At 37.1% G+C, this 20547-nt stretch overlaps 1 long non-coding RNA gene across 3 annotated transcripts in view; it reads left to right on the top strand.

Moving 5' to 3' along the window:
* The window catches only part of LOC123801167 (uncharacterized), a 202654-nt gene that overhangs the window by 170074 nt on the left and 12033 nt on the right, over positions 1-20547 (top strand). The window lies entirely within an intron of this gene.

Genomic DNA, 20547 nt, shown 5'->3' with positions numbered 1-20547 from the left:
AATGGTCCACTCTGGTGTGGGATGTTGATGGTGAGGGAGGCTATGCACGTGTGGGGGCCAAGGATATACGGGAAACCTCTGTACTTTCACCTCAATTTTGCTGTGAACCTAAATCTACTCTAAAAAATAAAATCTGTGTTAAAAGTATAGTTAAAAGCTGTGTAAATAACAAAAGAAGAGATGGCAGTTACTCCTCGACAAAACCTCACATTAAAGAATCATAAATAATTGCAATAAATATTTTAAGAGGAACTATATATGACACCAGGAATAAAGGCTAGCCTCAAACGGAAATTCTTGTACAAAAACCCATAACCATCTGATTGCATGCAAAACAGAAGCATTATAATGGCTCACATGTGATTATATACACATGTTCTCTCCTGAGAACAAGAGGTTACAAAAAGTAGACTTGCTTAGTGTGTCCAGCTTACAAACAGAAACATGCTTTAGCAATAAGACTTCCTCAACTAGAAATAGAATTTTTGTGTTCAAGTTTGATCTATACCTTCTTTCGATGATGTTGAGTCAGTTCCTCTCTTTAATCTTGTTCTGAGAAGCCGGAATTTTTCCTGGAATATCAGGTTGTTCGAGGATTTTAGAACGTTCATGCTGATGTAACACTTATCTGTACTTGGAAAGGAATAGCAACCGTGTTTAATTCATTTTCATGGGATAAACTCATAATCTGTGTTCTTTCTATTTTTTTTTTTTACTTTTGTATCCATTTTTAAATTTATTTTAACAAGGCTCCCCTAAGATAGCCATGTTGGGAATTACCTCCTCCGTTGTAAGGACTAAAAAGGGGAGGGTTAGCAACAAGATCACACAGGCCATCTAATGCTAAAGGAGTATGTTGGAGAATAAAAATTCATGGTAAAAGTAACTTTGATTCCATGTATATAAAAACATGGATGTTCTTTCTTATGTGGTCAACTCAAATTCTGTGTATTCTCTATAAGTTCCTTCAAAGAAGTTACTTGCTCTATAGGAATTGTTTTCCCCTGAATCATGCCCTCTTCCTTAGTGTTCCACACCCAATACGCTCTGCAAACAAGTTACCCTCATAAAATTTTTCTAAAAAACTCAGAGACTAAACCTTTCATATTATAATGCCTGTATAGCTAACTTTTCTTGTGTATACAAAGTCAGTATAGAATGAAAATAACTTTAGAGGACTTTTGGTTTCCAATGAGATAATTATTAAAGAGAGAGTGAGGTAAGCATCCCCTAAATTTCTCTCAGATGTAAAGATATTTGGTGTATACCTATGAACATTTTAAGAGATGTTTAACTGGAGTCAAATTCTGGAAAACTTGGATGCCTAAAAATGTCAAGACTGGGAAAATGCCAGAAGGTAAATGAAGAATGTGATTGAATATAGAAAGAAACTGTATACCCTATGAGGGTAAATCTGAAAACCATTTACAAATGAGGGAAAAAAACAATTCCAGGTTCAAGTTTGATTAAAACTCCGTCCAAGATATCTAGCTATTACACATAGGCAGAGAAATGCTGAGTATGAAATGTTACTCAATGAAAAAAAAATCTGTATTCCTAATAGAAGGAACACTTCAGAAATTATGTAATTTTCACAAAAGCTTCATAAGTAGTCTCACCATGTGATTTATAAAAATACAAAACATCCAATATCCTCTAGTACAGTAGAAAGCAAACAGACCTAAAGGTTACTATACAATATAATATATGTGTATATATATATATATATATATATATATATATATATATATATATATATATAATTTATTCTCCCAATTTCTGATTGGCCAAATTCTAGCCATAAAGAGCAGTTCCAAAGCCATTCAATTCTACAGAGTATATGCAGAAACAGAAACTTCTACATATCAATTTATTCAAACCTTTCCAGAAAAATAAATAATAGAAACAGATTATGTTTATCTCAGGACACAAGCACTGACAAGAGCAGGAGGACAGATTGATGATCAAAAGTCTCTTTCTATCTCCAAACATTATGATGGATGGCAGAGCTAAACCACAAATCAAAGAGATATAATGCAGTTTACAACGCTTTTAAAAGTTTTTCATCCCATTCTTTAAATCCTGAAAATGACAGAACATTTATTCTTTTGTGAAATTATGTTCATAATGAAAAATTTAGTAGAAAAATAGAAAGAAACAGGTTGGTTTTCCCATTTCCCATTTCTGTGCAGCTTTGTTTATGTGCCACCCAGGTCCCTTACGGCCCCAAGCTCTACTTTTTAGCAAAGCCAGTGACAAACATAGAATGTATTCTATATATTATTGCTGCACCGTATCATAGAAAACAAAACCAAAGGATTCAACCAGCTTCAAATCCTAGTGGTTAGACCCATCATCAGCAAGGAGGTGAGGGCCTCGGGAAGAGGCGATTTGCTCTCCTGCTCCCACCTTCATGACACCAGCTCTGCTTTTATTCTATTTCTTGGGCTTCCATGTGGATGCCTGTTTAAAGAATGAGCTCATCTGTATCATAGATTTTAAAACCCTGTATCATAGGTTTAAAAACCCTGTCCTAGAGAGTTTGATCTCTGCATTTAATCTCATTTGGACAGATGCCTTATTTCTGTGTCTGTTAATATACTGAGGAAAAGATAGGTCAGCAGTAGAAGGCAAAAGACAAAGTGAGAGAATCTGATCAATCTATGTTACCTAACTCTGAGTAGTTCATAAAGAAAGTGCAAAAAAGAGCGGGTACAGAGGCATAATTATTAAAGAAGTGTCCTAATTCCCACCTTTGTAAACCTATTACCCTTCTACTCACATACCTCCTGAGGCCCAGTATCTTACATTTTCCCTTCTTGTGTCTACATTTGCATCCTTATCCCAAGAGCTTACTTTTTTTCAATTTAAGTTAGTAAGTTTTTGCATTGGTAAAGCCTTATTTGTAATGCACTGTCCTATTAATTAAAGGCATAGGAATATGATTTTGAGATCTGAAAGAGATAAAATATGTTTGAATCCAACTTTTAAAGAAGATCAACTCTGATAAACTTCGCAAAGACTTTCAAAGTACAAAATATATCTTTATTTTCCAACAAATGTTTGTTGTGCTGTTACTGAGATCCACATAGGCCTTTAAAAAAACATTCCAAGAAGACTCAAAATTTCAAGGTAGAGGAATAACTGGTGCAGGTGTGGCTCTCAGCCTTAGAAACTCAGAATCCCACTTTTATCCATTTCCTCAGAAGCAGGGAGGTGGGGGGGGGGTGCTCTGTACATATAGAGCAAAGATCACAGGATTTGAAGTCAAAGATGCAGGTTTGAGTTCGGGCTGCACCACTTAGTAGCTGTTTGTATTCTTAAGCAAGTGACTTAATCCCCTTAAAAAAAAAAAAAAAAGGAAAGGTCAAGGAATAATACCTGCCTCATAGGGTTGTTGTGAAGATCAGATGAGATGGTGCATATAAAATAGTTTTATATACTGTCCTGGGCTAAACACGTGTTGGTTAGATTAGCTTATGGCAAGAGAGAGACTCCCCAAAGAAAGGGGACTCCTACGTGCTGGTAGGCACCCAGCAGGGATTCCCTTCTGGCAGTCTTTGAAGGCTGATAAGTATCTCCAACAGCTGCTTAAGAGAATACAGGGACCCAGCTAGAGGGCAACGGTCATGCCCTTTGCCCTTTTGCTCTCAGCTCAAAGGACATCTGCTAAAGATCCCCTGCAGGGAAATCTAACTCTAAGGAGGGAGGCCCAGAGAATGTTTCAAGGGATCCTAACTCCAATAGCCTGAAATCTGTGAGGATATTAACTTTGGAATTAAGCTTACTTTACTTATTCTGTCACTTCTAATTTAGTTTTATCCTCTACTCCGTTAGAATTTAAGAGGTTATATTTAACACGTATATGTGAATATCTATACTTTATACTCTTTGTTCATATTTATATACATGTATATTTTTTTACAATGTATACATTTATCGTAAATGTGCATGTATACTATAGACCTGTGTGGTATACATCTGATGTAACATGTGGGTGGCATATAGAGAGGAAAAAAAAAAAAAAACCTGGAAGAAAATTTACCAAAATGTTAGTGGTTCTTCCTCTTGGAAGATTAAATTTTTTAAAAATTTTTCTTATTTTCTTTTTGTTTATCTCTATTTTTCAAGTTTTTAAAATTTCTTTTAAAATGAGAAATACGCAATAAAATTTTCTGGTTAAAATGTATTGCTTGCATTAGTTCACCCTATTTTAATTTATTTTTTATATCTAATAAGTGATTTAATTCATCTTAATTGTTTTTGTTTTTCATTCTACTTTTTGTTTCTTTCACTTGGATTTTCTCTTAAGTTGTTGATTTTACCTACTTTTCTTACTACTTTCTACTTGGATTTTCTTTTGTTTTCCTCGTTTTTTTCCCTTGCAATTTAGTTCCCTGTCACCATTTGTTGTCTTTTTCATTTTGTATTTTTACTGAATATGGCTATCACAAAACTGAGGATTATATCCTTAAGAATTGCTCATAACTTGACCAAGGAAACTGGGCCTTCTCGCTTCCTATTAGCCCCGCAGTCACCACCTTTCACCTCTAATATCTCAAAGCAGAACTACTTAGTTTTTCAAATGCTAAGTTAGAAAACTAGAGAGGTTAACGAACTAGAATTATCCAGCAAGCAAATATTAAATCCATCTTTAGCATCAGTAAAGATGACTTCAAAGTATAACTATACCTTCAACTAATGTCCGTGTACCTCTGGGCCAGGTGTCTGTCTACAGCCCAGAGCCACAGATCTACCTGTCTATCTACACCTGCACTTAGAGTCAACGTGCCAAAATGGAACCAACCCCATCATTCCTTCACACCTCCAGAAAAACTATTGCTCCTTGTCCCCCTTCCTCCTAAAGAGAAAGCCTCCCATGCCTCTGAACATCCCACAGGGATTACTGACATTGCCATTCAACCAGGTACCCAAGTCAGAAACTTGAGGATCATCCTACACTCTCCATCCTCCCAAGGTCCTACCCCAAATTATCTAATTTTGCCTCTTCAATGCCTGTCCAGTTCTGTGCTTTTCAAGCTGGAATATGACATCCATGGACAGTGACGTCATAATAGGTAATATAAGAATGCACAGAATGAACACAATGAATCTTCCTGGAATGCCCTCCCCCACCCCTTATCATCATCATAATAAGTAATTTTGCATATCATATTCTTTAAAAATAAGTGCATACATTATGAGGAATTCAAAATGAGCATATATTTTTTAAATGGTGTGTAACAATTCAAAGAAATATGGGGCTCATAGTGGGAAACTTAGGGCTCATTTGCTATAACCCCAAAGCTTACACAATTACTTCCCTATGTTACTGGAATGCTTTAGCAGAAATATTTTATAAGAATTGCTCCTGGTAATTCTTGTGTCCTTAAGGATTGCTCCCAACTTGACTAAGACCTTCCTTTTCTTTCCATGTGGCCACATCACTTCTTCATTTCCTACTGGGCTACTGGGACAACCTCCACACTGGTCTGGCTGGAGCCTCATTCTGCTCCAAATCACGCCCACATGCACACTGATTTCAGAGTGGCCTGTGTAAAACACTAACCTAATCTTGTCATTTTCATGTATGAGATCATTCAGTGGCACCTACTTCGTGAGGAATAAAGTAAAAGCCCCTTAGTATGACATACGATGCCCTTCAAATCTGGCCGCTGCCCTCTCAATGGTCTTAGCTCTACCCTCCTTCCTCCCATCCTATGAGCTACTTGCAGTTTGCCAAGCACATGCTTTCTCAAAGACTCTCAGCACACAAAGTGTCTCTCCTACGTGTTCCATTCACCTGCTTAATCTAGCATTTATAATACTCAGTTCAAGCATCACTTCTGAAAGTCCATTCTGAGTCCTCCAGAATTGTTTGGGTTGCTCTCTTTGGTGCCTGCATAACACTCATTCTTGGTAACCACCAACCACAACCCCTATCCCCCTACACAGAGCTCCTTAAAATAGGGATCATATGTTGCTCATCTCCAATCTCTATTCTACTCTGTTGCTCCTCTGAGATCATTGCTAAGGATACCCTCCTTTGCATCAGGGGGTCTCAAATGCACTGCATAACCAAACTGCATCAGGTTCCGCTGCAATATGTTTTCAATGTAAAGATTCCTTGATCTCTGCAATTTTGACTCAGTAGTTCTAGATTAAAGCCCTAGGGACTCTACTAATAATAATAATCTAAAAACTCCCTAGGTCATTCTGATGAAGCTTATCCATGGACTGGCATTTGGACCCACTACATTCAACAACTATATTATATTGATAGGATTTAAATATTAAAACAGCAACAACATACTTTTATTATTAAAGCAGTTACAACTGCCTTCTTAAAATGCATTAATAGTATTCTTTTTACTTCAGTGTGGTATTTCTGCAGTTGGAAAGCTTCCAGTATATATATATATATATATATATTTATTTATTTATATATATATTTCAGTAATAGTAATATTTTTTATTATGTTAGTCACCATACAGTACATCCCTAGCTTACAGTATATATTAACTATTAGTATCAATTTCAATAGGAAGCCTACGTCTGATTTTGTTTTCAAATTCTTGTTTTTTCTTTTTTCTTTTCAAATTCTTGAGAGCTTCTTACTATAGATTCTAAATCCTTAACTACTATGGTTATGAGAGTTGTACACCATCCACTTATAAAAATACCCTAGAAATTCAGTTCAAAATCACTGCACAGATGTTAGAGGAGGAAGATGAGTCTACTTCTTTCACTAAAGAATCTCTGAACAACCACTGACTGCTTTTCCGCTGAGCTGGCATCTTCGTAGAAGAGGGAGATTGTTGAACGCAAATGATAATCTCACAACCATAAACAAGAACACAAGCAAAAACTCAGGGAGTTCTTCCAACATCCAAAGTTAATTCCCATCAATCACATTGGATTTGAAAACAGAAATATGGGATGTAACATTTACTAAAATGACATTTTAAAAACCACCTGCCACATATAAACCCAAATAAGTGTTGTCCCTTTATAAAATTTGTTTTCATTAGAGGCTTTAGAAATTTTCCATTACTGCCATTATGACTTAAGATCCTAGATCTCTTTTGAAAGGAAAAGAAAATGACTTCAAAAATGCAAAGGTGACAAATTGTATTGATAACAGATTTGAATTTTGAAAACAGCCAGAAGATACAAGGCTCCAACTCTGACAAAAAGTTGAGAAAATAACACCAGAAATACAATTATATAGCAAAAATAATTTTTGGTCTAGTTTTAATTTAGATCTAAAGCAAATTTCAAAAGTATATATCTAAAAGGTTTTACAAAATGATACTAGCATTTGAATAATAATAAAGATTCCTATGATGTATTCTAATGTAATATTTATCTGGAAGTTTATGTGCTAGAAGGTGAATAAAGCCGGTCATATAACTTCATAGTCATACTTCATAAACTTTGGGATAGAAACTATTAGCTTAACATTGGGCTTTTAAACTATTTTAAATATTTATATAATTTCAAAATTGAATCTTTAAAAAAAAGCTTTTCCAATTTGCATAAGGATAGCCAAAGCAACAGATGGCTCCTGTCTCTGTTCTTCTCCCAGCTCTGTTCTCTATGTAGATTTTCTGTAATGTTCAAAACAATTCTTCATTGAGAGGAAGAATTTAGAAAAAGAAATATTCAAGGTGCTAACTAAAAGAACTACTTTCATAGAAAGCAGAAAGTACTTGGCATGATAAAAATAAGTTCTGTAGGAGACCTGAGAAATATAGCGTTGTGTCTGAGGTGTATCATCGCTGGATGCAAAAATGTGCATAAGATGTGAAAAATGGAGAAGTAGAGGTGGGAGGGCACCAGCACCCTCTCTGTCTTTGGATCTGACCCAAATTTGGGCAAAACTGAGGAGACCAAGTTTGCTGGGAAGCTCCTCTCTTCCCCCTTTAATTATTACAGCCCTCCTCTTAGTGATGCTTATTAAGATATTAACTAATAATTACTTAAGGAATACAGATTATCCAAGCCCAGCACATAAGGCAGTAAGTGAGCTGAAGACAAATGTCCCCCTCACCATGGAGACAATCTCCCTATTGCCCTTTAATAGCCATAGCGCCTTGAGATTGTTACTTCATCCTCTCATGCTAAGTATGACCCTGAATGTGTACTTACACCTTCATCAAGGGTTTGTAAAGAGAAAACAAAGTTCAAAATTGAAGGAGAGAGAGTTTGATGTCAAATATGAGGAGATGTTGTTGTACAGACAACCTCTGACCTCATTTTTCTGACTCACATCAGGCTGGTGGCCTGCAACTCTACCTCCTGGTGGTGCTTACTCACCCTGCCCCAGACACCCACGCCTCTTTCACAGCACTGCCCTGTGAGAGGCACGGCAGGATTGTTCAGCGAATATGTCAGTGACATCTAAATTTAAAAAAAGATTCTTTGACATTGATGTTGGATGACTGAGTCAGTTTTCCAGTTCTCTCTGCTCATTTGTAGGAGTGATCAGAACTGACTCTCTGCTGAATGAGTACCTTTGTATCCTGACATTATTATGATAGAAACACCTCAAGGAAGGGAAGGAAATCACCCTTTCGATGACTGAGATGCATTTCATTTGAAAGTTTAAAAGGATGGATACCTCATCTGGAAATTAACGCATTACATTTAAGATGTATTATTGTCAGATGCACAAAGATCATAGAAGGTGTGAATCGTAGAGAAATGGAAGTGGGAAGGAACCAAGGCCTATTTAGGCCCTCATTCTAATAACAGAATTCCTGAGCCCTGCCTTCTCTAACTAACTCTCCCGTTTGAGTTTGATGCAGTACTTGTCACCCCACACTTCCCTAAATAATGTTTTTCTCCCACTTCTAAAATAAGAGGAATAATAGATAAAACTTTCAAGCTTTGTAAATAAAATAAGTGTAGTTATAAAACTGAAGATTTGATTTGAGGAATTCTACTGGGAATGTTACTCACGTTTTATCTTCCTATGCTCACCCTGGGTTAGTGTTATTTAGGAAATCGGAGTTACAACTGTTTTAGACACACTCATATTTGATAATGTAAATATATATTGTAGACTTTATAAATAAGACTCTATATTTAGTCAAGCCTACACTTCCAAAGTTATCTTTTCTCTCATTTTTTGATAGAAGATTACTAAAAGTAATATTGCCACTGAAGGAAAGCATCCAAATTTATTCTTCAGAGCAAAATAGAAATAAAACTAATTTATGTGACTTTCAACTCAAGTAATAAAACAAGAGCATTTCATTAATTTCTGCTTCAAAGACATATTTTAGCATGACACAATCATAAATATTCATGTAATAATAATGGTAACAATAATAATAGTAATAAGTATCTGTCCTTTGAATGTAGAGATAAGTCTCCAGCTACACATGATGGAAGCTCTAGGAAAAAAATTATAAAGTCAAATTAAGTGCCATGTTGATGGCACTACCTTAGTTCCTTTTTAGGTAAATCTTGTCTGTGTCCAAAGCACAATCTTCCACTTCCCACTTCTCAGCTCCTAGGTGTGCACCATTCTCACAAATGGTAACCTTCAGGGGGGCTTGCCTCCTCTCCCATCCTGTGACTTTTGCAGGAATTCCCCAGGGCCCACTGATTGCTAAACATACACTGCCTCCTGGCCCTAATTCACTACACCTCCAGATTCAGCCAAACACCAGTTCCCTTCCAACAAGAGTTAGACCAGATAATTTAAACTATCTAGCTTCTACAGAAGTAGGCTTCAGTTTTTTGTCATTCTCCCTATTATGTACCATGAAGTGTTGTCTTTTCTTGGACCCTAATTTCCCTGTTTATACCACGAATCACTTTTTGAACCACCCTGATCTACAGGTAACTGATATAAAGGGCCAAGCAGAATACCCAGGTGAGGCACATACTGTCTCCAATGCCCAGAGAGTCCATTGAGTTATCTAGCCTCCTCTTTGGTAGAGAAACATGAAAAGACAATAGTTTTCCCTTGACTGCTGGAGGGATTAAATATTCTGTGAATTCATCCACATCATCTCCAAACACTTTACCTTAGTACACTCCCAGCACTCTTTGAGCAGGAATTATTCAATAAACATTTGATGAGTTTCATCAAATGCATTTGGGGAGTAAATCCCAAATAGTAGCTCTCGGCCACTGAATTAATTACTAATTATATTATCCTATTGCCCTTCACATTCGATAGCTACAGATGACATTCCTAACATGCTGGAAGTCCAATATAAGCAAAATATTCACAAAAAGGCGAAACAGGGTTAAAAGTTAAGCCATCAGTATCTGACATCAGGATAATGATATAATCCTGGGACATGCCTACCAAATTTGAAAAGAAGAGAAATTTTGACAAAGTTTTCCAAAATAAGAATGAAGTCAGCATCCTAGACAACAAAATGTTTGTTTCTCAGACAGTACTAGTCATCAGGATTAGCCACACAATCCAGAATAGACAAATGCATAGAGATAGGAAGCATATAAGTCGTTGCTAAGGTCTAAAGGAAGGAGAGAAAGAAGGGAGCATAACTGCCAATGGGTATGGAGTTTCCTTTTGGGGTGATAAACAAGTTCTGGAACTAATGCCACTGCATTGTACACTTTAAAATTCCTAAAATGGTGAATTTTATGTTACATGGTTTTTTTTTTTTAACCACAATTATTTTAAAAAATATTATCCACAGAACTGAGAATGAATTATTTTTAAGTTGTGGACACCAAACTCATTTCAGGGATAGTGTGGGAAAAAATAATAAATGGTGAAGCAAGAAAGAAGTGTAAGTCTAAGAGTAGAATAAAGGGAGAGTGGGTACCTAGATTAAATGAAATCAAATTTCCATTAAACTTTTATGTGTTACTGGCAACCAAGATTTCATTATTTTAATATCCAAACGTATGTCGTTCAGTAAAAGTGGTCCTCAGGACTTGCAGCACATAGTTAAATTACACATCAGATCAAGACACTGACTAGCACATTTCCCTATCTTTTACATGTCAGTTTACCATGGCAAAGAATAATAATCTTCTCTTTGAAAGATAGAATTTACATAAGTGCATTCATCGTCTTGAATTCTAAAGCCAAGTTATGGCATTTAGGAGTTTGTTCTTACTATTGCCTTCTATACAATAGGATTATAGCCCAGGGATATAGTAAGTAATGAATTTAAATGATTTCTTCTGATATATGGTTCCACCAATAAATATTTATCCCTGTTGGATGCCTCAACATTGCTTTTTAAGAGAGAAACTCAATGAAATTACATAACTGGAGACTGTGCTGAGAACCCTGTGGCTGTCCTATAAATATTAATAGAATCAAATTGCAAACATGGAGACTGAGAATGCCTAGAAGTAAGAAGTCATTGCTGAATTAGGATCATCTTCAGTGCTACAATATAAGAAACATTACAGTCTAAAAAGGCCCCATTTTTATTCAGTTCTATCAAGATATCTTAACTCAGAGAAGCAGTCTTGGGATATTTTAGTTTTTGAGACCATCTGTCTCTTTGAATGAGCTTTATTCAAATGAATGAATTTAAGCTGAAGCTATAAAAATTGGTCAGCAGTAACTGATTATTTGGTCAACTAGCTTCTTCCTCCTCTCAGTTTCTAGAGCAATTTTTGTGCATAAATGAATGAATAGAGTCATGATATCATTGGGGCTTCCTCCCTCATTAGACTCTTGAGATCAGGGAAATCAGGGATGATGTCTTACCTATGTTTGTCATCCCAGGATCTGACTTCAGAGTCAGTTAGCATTAATATTTTTTTCTTCAGAAAGATGGGCTACAAATAAGCAAAACTTTAATCAGCAAGTCTACCATAGACACAGTGGTCACAGGGTATCTAAACCTGATGATAAGAAAAATGAGTATATTCCCTACAGACGTATCAGAAAAGCAGATCCTATCTGAGCTCCTAAAGGGTCCCAGGGTAATAAAAAGAAGACAGATTAGGGGAATTTGGTACATTTTATGAACTTTGTGATGGCTTTTCAGACTCCATAGGTGCCAGTTTGCTTGATTTGCTTGGTATTCTTTAACCAAAATTATGACCAAATATCCTACCCAAAATCCACTCCAGAGAGAGAAACTTTTTTTTTAAGATTTTATTTATTATTTATTTGAGGGAGAGAGAGCATGAGAGAGGGGAGGGTCAGAGGGAGAAGCAGACTCCCCACTGAGCAGGGAGTTTGATCCCTGGACTCCAGGATCATGACCTGAGCCGAAGGCAGTTGCTTAACCAGCTGAGCCACCCAGGCACCGGAAACTTTCTGTTTTATAGATAAACCAGTTGAAATAACCTTCTCGAACATCCACTCTGTTGCATCGTGTTCCTTTACCATAACAACAGTCACCCATAATGAACAGTAGACAGAAGGTTTCAGTTGAGTGACACTCTGGATCCTGTCTTTTTTATGACCTTCTATAATGGAAGAACCACAAATCAGGCCATTCATATCCCAGAGGTTTCTGACCATTTCAGATCCTTGGTCCTTCCCCCACTATAAGCTAAGTCCAATATTGTGCTTTGAAGATCCCAGATTTCCAAAAGTGTATGTGTGTTAATTGGGTTAAACAGAGTGGTTTCTGATCAAGAGGGCTATAAAACTAGATTGATAAGAGAAAAATGCATGCTGGCCTAGAGAGTATTCTGGAGCAATTAGTTGAAAAACAAGAAAATCAGGAAAAGTCATCCCACAGAACACATTTACTCAGTACCTTTTTGTTTGTTCAGATTCCTGATCAGAACAAAATAATAATAATAACAAAAACAATAATGATAACAATGATAATACCTTTTTTGAGGGCCTACTCTGTGCCAGGCAGTATGATAAATATTTTATGTCTATAAATACATTTAATTTCCACTTCAACCTCACTAGGTAGCTACTGTTATTATCCCCATTTATGGTTGAGAAGACCAAGGCAGAGAGAATGGGTTAAATACCTTGTGGGAAGTATATCCAGGCAGCAAATGGTGGAGGCAGAAGCCCACACTTACTCCCGGAGCTGTGTACACTCTGCTCCTCTTCAACTTTCAGTCCTATTCTGAGTGAATATTATACATTCATGTGGCTTCATATTAATCAAGTAGATAAAGTTTCTACTTTGTGAAAAGCAGAAAAAAATGTCTACAAAACTGGAACTGAGAAATACTCCAATCTCTCTCTCTTCCTTTTTTCATCCCCCTGAGAAAGGCTAGACAACCTAGTAGCTGAAAAATACTGATGTCACTTGAAAGAAATTGCATCTTGTCCTGCTCTCTTCTTCTCCAATTTTGGGCCTCAACCAGTTGGAAACTGGTATGAATGTGTGTAATGATGACCTCTGAATGATCATTGTGAAATGACTTTCCCCAGTAATGTTAGATTTATCTGATGATTTTAATACCCTTCATTCTAAAATGCTATTATCCTGAGTGCATGCAGGGGACAGTACACTTAGTCATAAGTGATGGATGAATTCATTATCTTCAGCCAATTTTAATGGGTCATCTAGAAAGGAAATCACCAGGCAGTTTGGCTATTGAGCATTGCTACCTCACATACCTTATTAAGCCAAATATAAAAATGGGTGGTTTTTCATTTTCCTGTCAGACAACAAAGGTCACTGATCACAAGCTTGAGAGACACTGAGGTTTATTTCTCTTTGGCCTGAAAAAATGGATAAGCATTGAAATTTTTTTCTTTTTCCATTGCAAACTGAATATTTCAGAACTGTGCACCCAGAAAAGAGGGAAAGTGCTTCGCAGGAATTCAGAATGAGGAGGTTTCTCTGCATAGAAATAGAGATTGACATTAATGTATTCTCTGGGCGACATTGTTAATGTAATGGCACTGTTGAATTTTAGGGCTTCAGCCCCATCATTAAGAGCTGGAAGTAAACACATCAGTGTGGGATATAAGTAGGTCTGCCCATGAGTATCACAGGTTCTCTACCACCCACAGCTACTAGAAACTGAAAATATTTAACACACATAGAAGTATTGTTCTTCATGTCTCAACCTTGCTTTTCTGGTCTTGGTTGGGAAATCCTGACATCTTACCTTTTAAATTATCATCCTTCATTTGACTCATCAACTTGAACTTTTCCTCTCAGACCCGGTTCTGAACATCAGACAATCAACAACTTTGATTATAGTAATGGCAAAAGAGGTGTATATTTTAGGATCTACATTTGCTGTGAGCTAAGACTTTCCTGCTGCTAGTTCCTGGTCATGTAAGATTGACTTGACGCAATTGTAATGCATTTATATACCAAATAATTATTTTGCTTTGTCCTGAAACTGCCATGACTAACAAATTCTGTGTTAGCAAATTGTTGAATTCTATAATGAGGATTTTTAGAGAAAAGAGTTAAGGAGAGAAGCATGTTATAAATATTCTAAGGCCAGCATCTTAAACCAAAATAACCTAGAAAAGATATCAAAACTATACTGTAATTTCTGGGTAGAATTAAAATGGAAATAGCTGTCTGAATGCTCAGAAAGTAATGGCAGATTTATTTGATTGTGATTTGACCCAGTTCATCATTTTAACATCCTTGATTAAGAAATGATCATTTTATTTTGTATTGTGGTTATTAATTGTGTTTAGTAGAAAAAACATTATTTCAAAAATAAAAAAAATCTTGGTGAAACCTCAATAAATTAAATATATAACAGCAGAGTTGATCTGTAGAAGGGGGAAAACGTCTCAGCCCAGCCACTATGGTCGTCCTCTGTGGAGGTTCTCATGGACCTCTCTGGAAATACTAGACTCCACAAAGTCTGTCTGATTAGGCAGGCCTAATCATCTTAGGAAATAGACCATAGCTCAGGGAGTTGTTTTCAGTCAGTGATTCCTTCTTAAAGATAGTCTTTTAGGGGCTCTTGCCTGAAAAGTAAATGTATACTTCACTAATTGTTCTGTATGTAACTGTCTCACCTGGAGCTTCTCTGAGGCTTATAGGTTCTAGCATTTAAATCCAGCTTTAAAAAAAAAAAAAAAGTCGTGAAATGTGTTCCAAAATAGTAAAGTAATAAGCAAAAAATCAGAATTTAAAAGTTATGATTATTTCAGAAAGCATATTTCTTCCTATTATACAACAAAATAAATCTATTAAATGTGTAATGACAATAATTTTCTATAAAAATTAACTGCACTAGTGAATTTCATTAGGTTGATTTTTTCTACAACAACCTGAACCGTAACTATACAAATATTAGCCTATACTTTTAATGAAACGTAGTTATTTAAGAATTCCTTGAGGCCTTGTGTGATATTTTCTATCAGTTCATAGGTGTGGGAATAATGTTCAAGGTGTCCTCCTGTGGTTACTTTAAATGATTTTTTTTTTTAGAGAGTGCAGGCAAGTGGTGGGGGAGGGGCAGGAGAGGAAGAGAGAGAATCTTAAGCCGGTTCCACACCAGGCGGGAGCCCCACCTGACTGAGCCACCCAGGTGCCCCTTCCTGTGGTAACTTTAAAACTAAAATCAGGCAAATTCTTCCCAAGTAAAGAGTAGACACAGTTACATTCTTTTCTCAGATAGAGTTAACAAATTAATGGAGACAGAGTAGCTTGCTTTTTATTCACTAGAAAAACATGCTGCTTATCAAAATAGGGAAGCCTAGGTAGAGAATGAAAGTAATAGTCTTAAATCCTTTGAAATTTATAAAAAACTACAGAAATTATTAACTAGAACAAGAATTTTTCCATGTCTGTCTCCATGTCTTCCATGAATTGAAAATATCATCTACAAACAATGCTTTTCTCAGGAATATTCACTAATATGAAAACTCAAGTAAAGGCATATTTTATTTTTCAAACTTACAGTTATCCAGAACTATTGAAATATACCTCAGACCTTATTTCTAAAGTGGATAGAATACTGTCCGTAATTTAAAAAGCATTGCCATATTATAACTTACTAAAATAAATTTTAACAGAAGTTACTAAGGATTTTAAACAGATGTAAGTTAGTTCTACCATATCCTATGTTTATGAATATGGCCAAAAAAATGCTTAGAGAAGATTTTAAGCAGTAGCAGATAAAACAAGTCCATCTGCTTATGTCATCTGCTACTCTTTTTGTGACATGGTAAAGATTATAAAAGGAAAATCAAATTCACATAGCATTTATCTAAGAGGCTTCTATAACTGAATCCTTAATAAGGAATTTAAATTATTTTTCTTTTAACTCTAGCAACTAATTAAAACAGTAAACTGATATTTTTAATATGTTCTTTGCTCAAAACAATATTTTTGTTATTCACTAACCCAATTTGATACGTTCAAATTAGTTTTTTTTTTAAACTAATCTCTCAGCCTATCACTCTGTGGAAACACTTAAGAACACACTTGTTTGAATTAGCCTTCTATGTTTAGTTATTTTTAAGTTGTGTGTTAGCGTTCAGCAGTATACACATGATCTAACAATAGAAAGTCAGAGTTCTCACCATGCTAATTTAAATTCTTTCCACTTTGTTCATCCATTGTTTAACACCTTCCTAACTGCTGTCCCAGACTATAGCCCTCAAACTCTAATCTCTCCAATCCAAGCCCAAGTTCACAGAAAACTTCTTGTAAGGGGTATATTTTGACCGCTAGGAGGAACACAACATTCTCTCCCCCTCCCCCCAAGTCCGATCTCGAGAACACCTGAGCCAACCTCAGACTCCTTGGGCAACAACAATAGCAGGAGATGGAATCTGACACAGAGCAGGCTGGAAGAGATCAGTAGTTTGGAGGCAGCATGAAGCCACGCTGTCTTTGGTGAGCTTTATCAGAGCGCTTATTCCCCATATAGATAATGGGGCTGGAGGACCTTCCTGATGGGAAGGGGCCTCCCACTGATTAGGAGCCGTGGGGCAACTCTGGTGAAATCAGTTCCAAGCTTTAAAGTGGGCTTTTCTTTAGGATGTCCTTCTTCCTTTGTCTACCTTTCTTCTTCCTCCCTCCGCCTACTCTACCCCTTCTCTTCCTCTTCCTCCTTTTCCTTCTTCTTCTATTAATTAATTCATTTATTCACTATTCAACAAATACCCATTAATGAATGCCAGTGCTGTGCCAGGCAGTGTATTAGGTACAAATATAAGGTGGTTCACAAGACACCTGTGGTCACTTCCCTCGTGGAGCTTTTGGTGGATCAAGGAATATAGATATTAAACAAATTATTCAAACTATGATGGCATAAGGAAGGACAGAGATCAGAATGTGATGGGAGCAATGACAGAGGCCCTACCAGAGCCATAGGAAGGAAAGGCCACTTTGAAGAACTAACATCTCAGCTGAAATCTGAAAGAAACACAGATTAACCAGATGATTTGGTATGAGTGGAAGCAAGGGGGAGAAGGAATGTTGCAGCAGAGGACTATGCTGAAAATTCCAAAAAAGGGAGAAAAAAAAGAATGAAAGAGAAAAAGGAAAGGTTGATGGTTGTCAAGAACTAAAAGAAATTCAACGCAGCAAGAATAATGAGTGAGGGAGAGTCGGTAAAGAGCAAGAAGTGTCAAGTACAGAGTAGAAAATAACTAATTGTGCAAGATCCTGCTAAGTAGTGAAGAGTAGTCTCCAAAACAATAATAGAGGGCATGGGCTTACCCAGGAGAGAAACGCCTCTGCCAGTGTGACAGGAGGGAAGGAAGAAAGGACCGTTTGTGGCTTTTGTGGTGGAAAGTTGAGGGAGCGCCTCTTTGAGGACTTACTTTATTCTATGAAGCAGGTAATGAGTTCATTTGCTGCAAGTGAGGGGGCGGAGATTTGAAATTTGATTAGGAAATATATTAAGATTACCAGGCAGTGTTGAGGGCCCAGGTGAAGTGATGACTATAAGTTTATATTAGTATCCGTTTTCTCAGTTATGTAATTTTCTCCAGCAAGTCTTATCAAGCACAGAGAGGGTAAAAGTTGATTCATTCAGGAATCATGACCGCCAGGATAATGTGATGAAAAAAGGCCAGAGCTATAGGCAGGAGACTTGTTGAAATAATAGTCAAGATAATTGACCATCAAAACCAAAGAGAAACAACTAGAAGGGGCTGATGGACAGGGCATATGCAAAACAATCAATTGACTAAAGAACTAAGGTAATTGAATAAACAAACAATTCTTACTCCCTGGAAGCTAACACTCTGCCAGGGAAGCCATAAATCAAACAAATAAACAAAAAAGCCATGATAATAATTTAAAACATGGTGAGGGGCACCTGGGTGGGTTAGTCCTTAAGTGTCTGCCTTCGGCTCAGGGCGTGATCTCAGAGTCCTGGGATCCAGCCCCACATCAGGCTCCCCCGCTGGGAAGCCTGCTTCTTCCTCTCCCACTCCCCCTGCTGTGTTCCCTCTCTCGCTGGCTGTCTTTCTGTTTGTCAAATAAATAAATAAAATCTTTAAAAATAAGAAAAAATAAAACGTGGCAAAATGTTAGAGTGACAGGGTGGCTGTTTTATACCGGATAGTCAGGGTGTCTGAGGAGACACCATTTAAGTTGAAATCTGGATAAGAAACATTCAGTTTTAATACATGGAAGGAAAGAGCAATCCAGAAAGGTGAGAGCAAATGCAGCTATACTAAGGTGGGAATGAGCTTGGAATGGTAAGAAGGCCCACAACACTATAGTGCGTGAAATCCAAGCAATATAAGCCACGCTGTGTACAGCTTAACAGGAAAAGACAAGGAGTTTGCTCTTAATTTTAATTCAAAAGACTAAGGGACAAGTGGGATCTGCGTTATGCTTTAAAGGTTGATTATTGCTGCTCTGTGCAGACTGTGAACAGTAAGAGTCAGGGAGGGAGAGATGAGGTGGTTGTCATCTCCACTGATCCAGGGAGAATTCTAGCATTCCAGGAGTTGGAATAGTCTAAAGGCTAATAATGAAAAGGTGAGACTTAAAATACACTTTGATGGCTTGAGTGTGGGGAAAAAGAAAAAGAGAATACAAGCTTGGGACTGAGGTAGCTGAGGATAAAGTGGGATCCTTTACTAAGGATGGAAGACAAAGCAGGAACAGATTTAAAGACAGAAATAGTAGATGCAGCTTTGACAATATTAAGTTTGTGTCGTTTGTTAGGTCTGTAAATGAATGTCAGTTTGCAGTAGGACAAACAAGTTGAAATTCTTTTTCAGGACTGCAGATATAAATTTGGAAATAATGGGCCTAGAAATGTCAAGGGAAGCAATAAGGAGTAGCAAGAGGGGTGGGTAACTGAAGTGAAGTCGCGTTCTTTGGACATGGAAGGGTCAGTGAACTGAGAGACCATGCTTTGCATGTTCCAGCCACTTGCATAGGCTATCGAGGTGGCTATGCTCAGGAGAACCAGGCTTTTTTGTTAAGACCAAAAACCGACGGAGACTTGAGAAGGACAAAATTGGTGGAGAGTTTGGTGAGTGAGCTGGGGAGAAAAAGCAGAGTTTTCTTGGAAGCTGAATGTAGAAATATGGAGAAGCTTCCATTTTAAACAGAAGGAAGGAAATCTAGAATATGAAGAGTGGTGGCTGAAGTTCTGACACTTACCTGAATCCGTGGAGAACTTAGCTGTGGCCTGGTGGGCTGTGGTATCCTCTTCCTTATGCCCTATGGCAGGGTCAGCAAACTATACTTGCTGGCCATATCCTACCCACCACTTATTTTTGTAAATTAAGTTTAATTGGAACACAGTCATGCCCCTTTGTTTAAATAATGCCAGTGGCTGCTTTAACACTACAACAGCCAAGCTGAATAGTTGTGACGAAAAGCACATGGCCCACAAAGCTAGAAATATTTATTATTTTGCACTTAACAGAAAAAGTTTACTGATACCTAATCTATGGGGCTGTAAGGTAGGAACAATGACCAGGGAAATCAAGTGTAAACCTTATCACCTAGGACACAGACTGAGTGCTTCCTATGGCCTTTCAATAAATGGGCCTTAAAAGGAAGATTATGTAAGTAATCACACAACCTAGAGGAAAGCTCATATAACATGATGATATATTGTAGAGAACTTACCATTACACATATCCTCAAAAAAGCCCTGATCATCCTCATCACCTGTGGAGGAAAATAGGACTCAGGTTATTCCTTGGAACAAGACTGTGTAACCATTTGTCTCAATGCTAACTGCTCAGAAGCTCAGTTGCCACTGCTGGCAATGTAATCCTCTTCGTGCTTGGTAGAAAATGGTGCCCTTTGTATGTCTTGGTCAAACAAGAAGAATATCACCACAAAGTTCTCTGGGATCCAATTCACTTCAGCTGTTTTAATTTATAAGCACAGAGCTATTGCCCAAAAGCAAAAACATGCTGCCCATGTGGCAGGGACGGTATGAGTTTTGAACACCAGTGTGGCAAAGAAAGTAAGGCTTAAACGTAGGTGAGGTCACACACTCAAAAGGCTTTAAACACTAATCGGGACTATAGATGAACAGCATGGACCAAATGTTAGACTGTAGGGTAGAGTGGGAACTGTAGCACACAGAAGAACTCTGGCCCTATCTAACTAAAGTCGTTAGATTTACAAAACTCCAGCTTTGTACTCATGCAGGAATAATAATCTAGCCAAATAAGCTGATCATTCAAAAACAGTCAT

Source organism: Ursus americanus, chromosome 10 (genome assembly GCF_024610735.1).
Source record: "Ursus americanus isolate L20-20 chromosome 10, mUrsAme1.1.p, whole genome shotgun sequence".
Lineage (NCBI taxonomy): Eukaryota > Metazoa > Chordata > Mammalia > Carnivora > Ursidae > Ursus > Ursus americanus.
The sequence above is the reverse complement of the archived record's forward strand: the minus strand, read 5'-3'. Positions and strand labels throughout refer to the sequence as shown.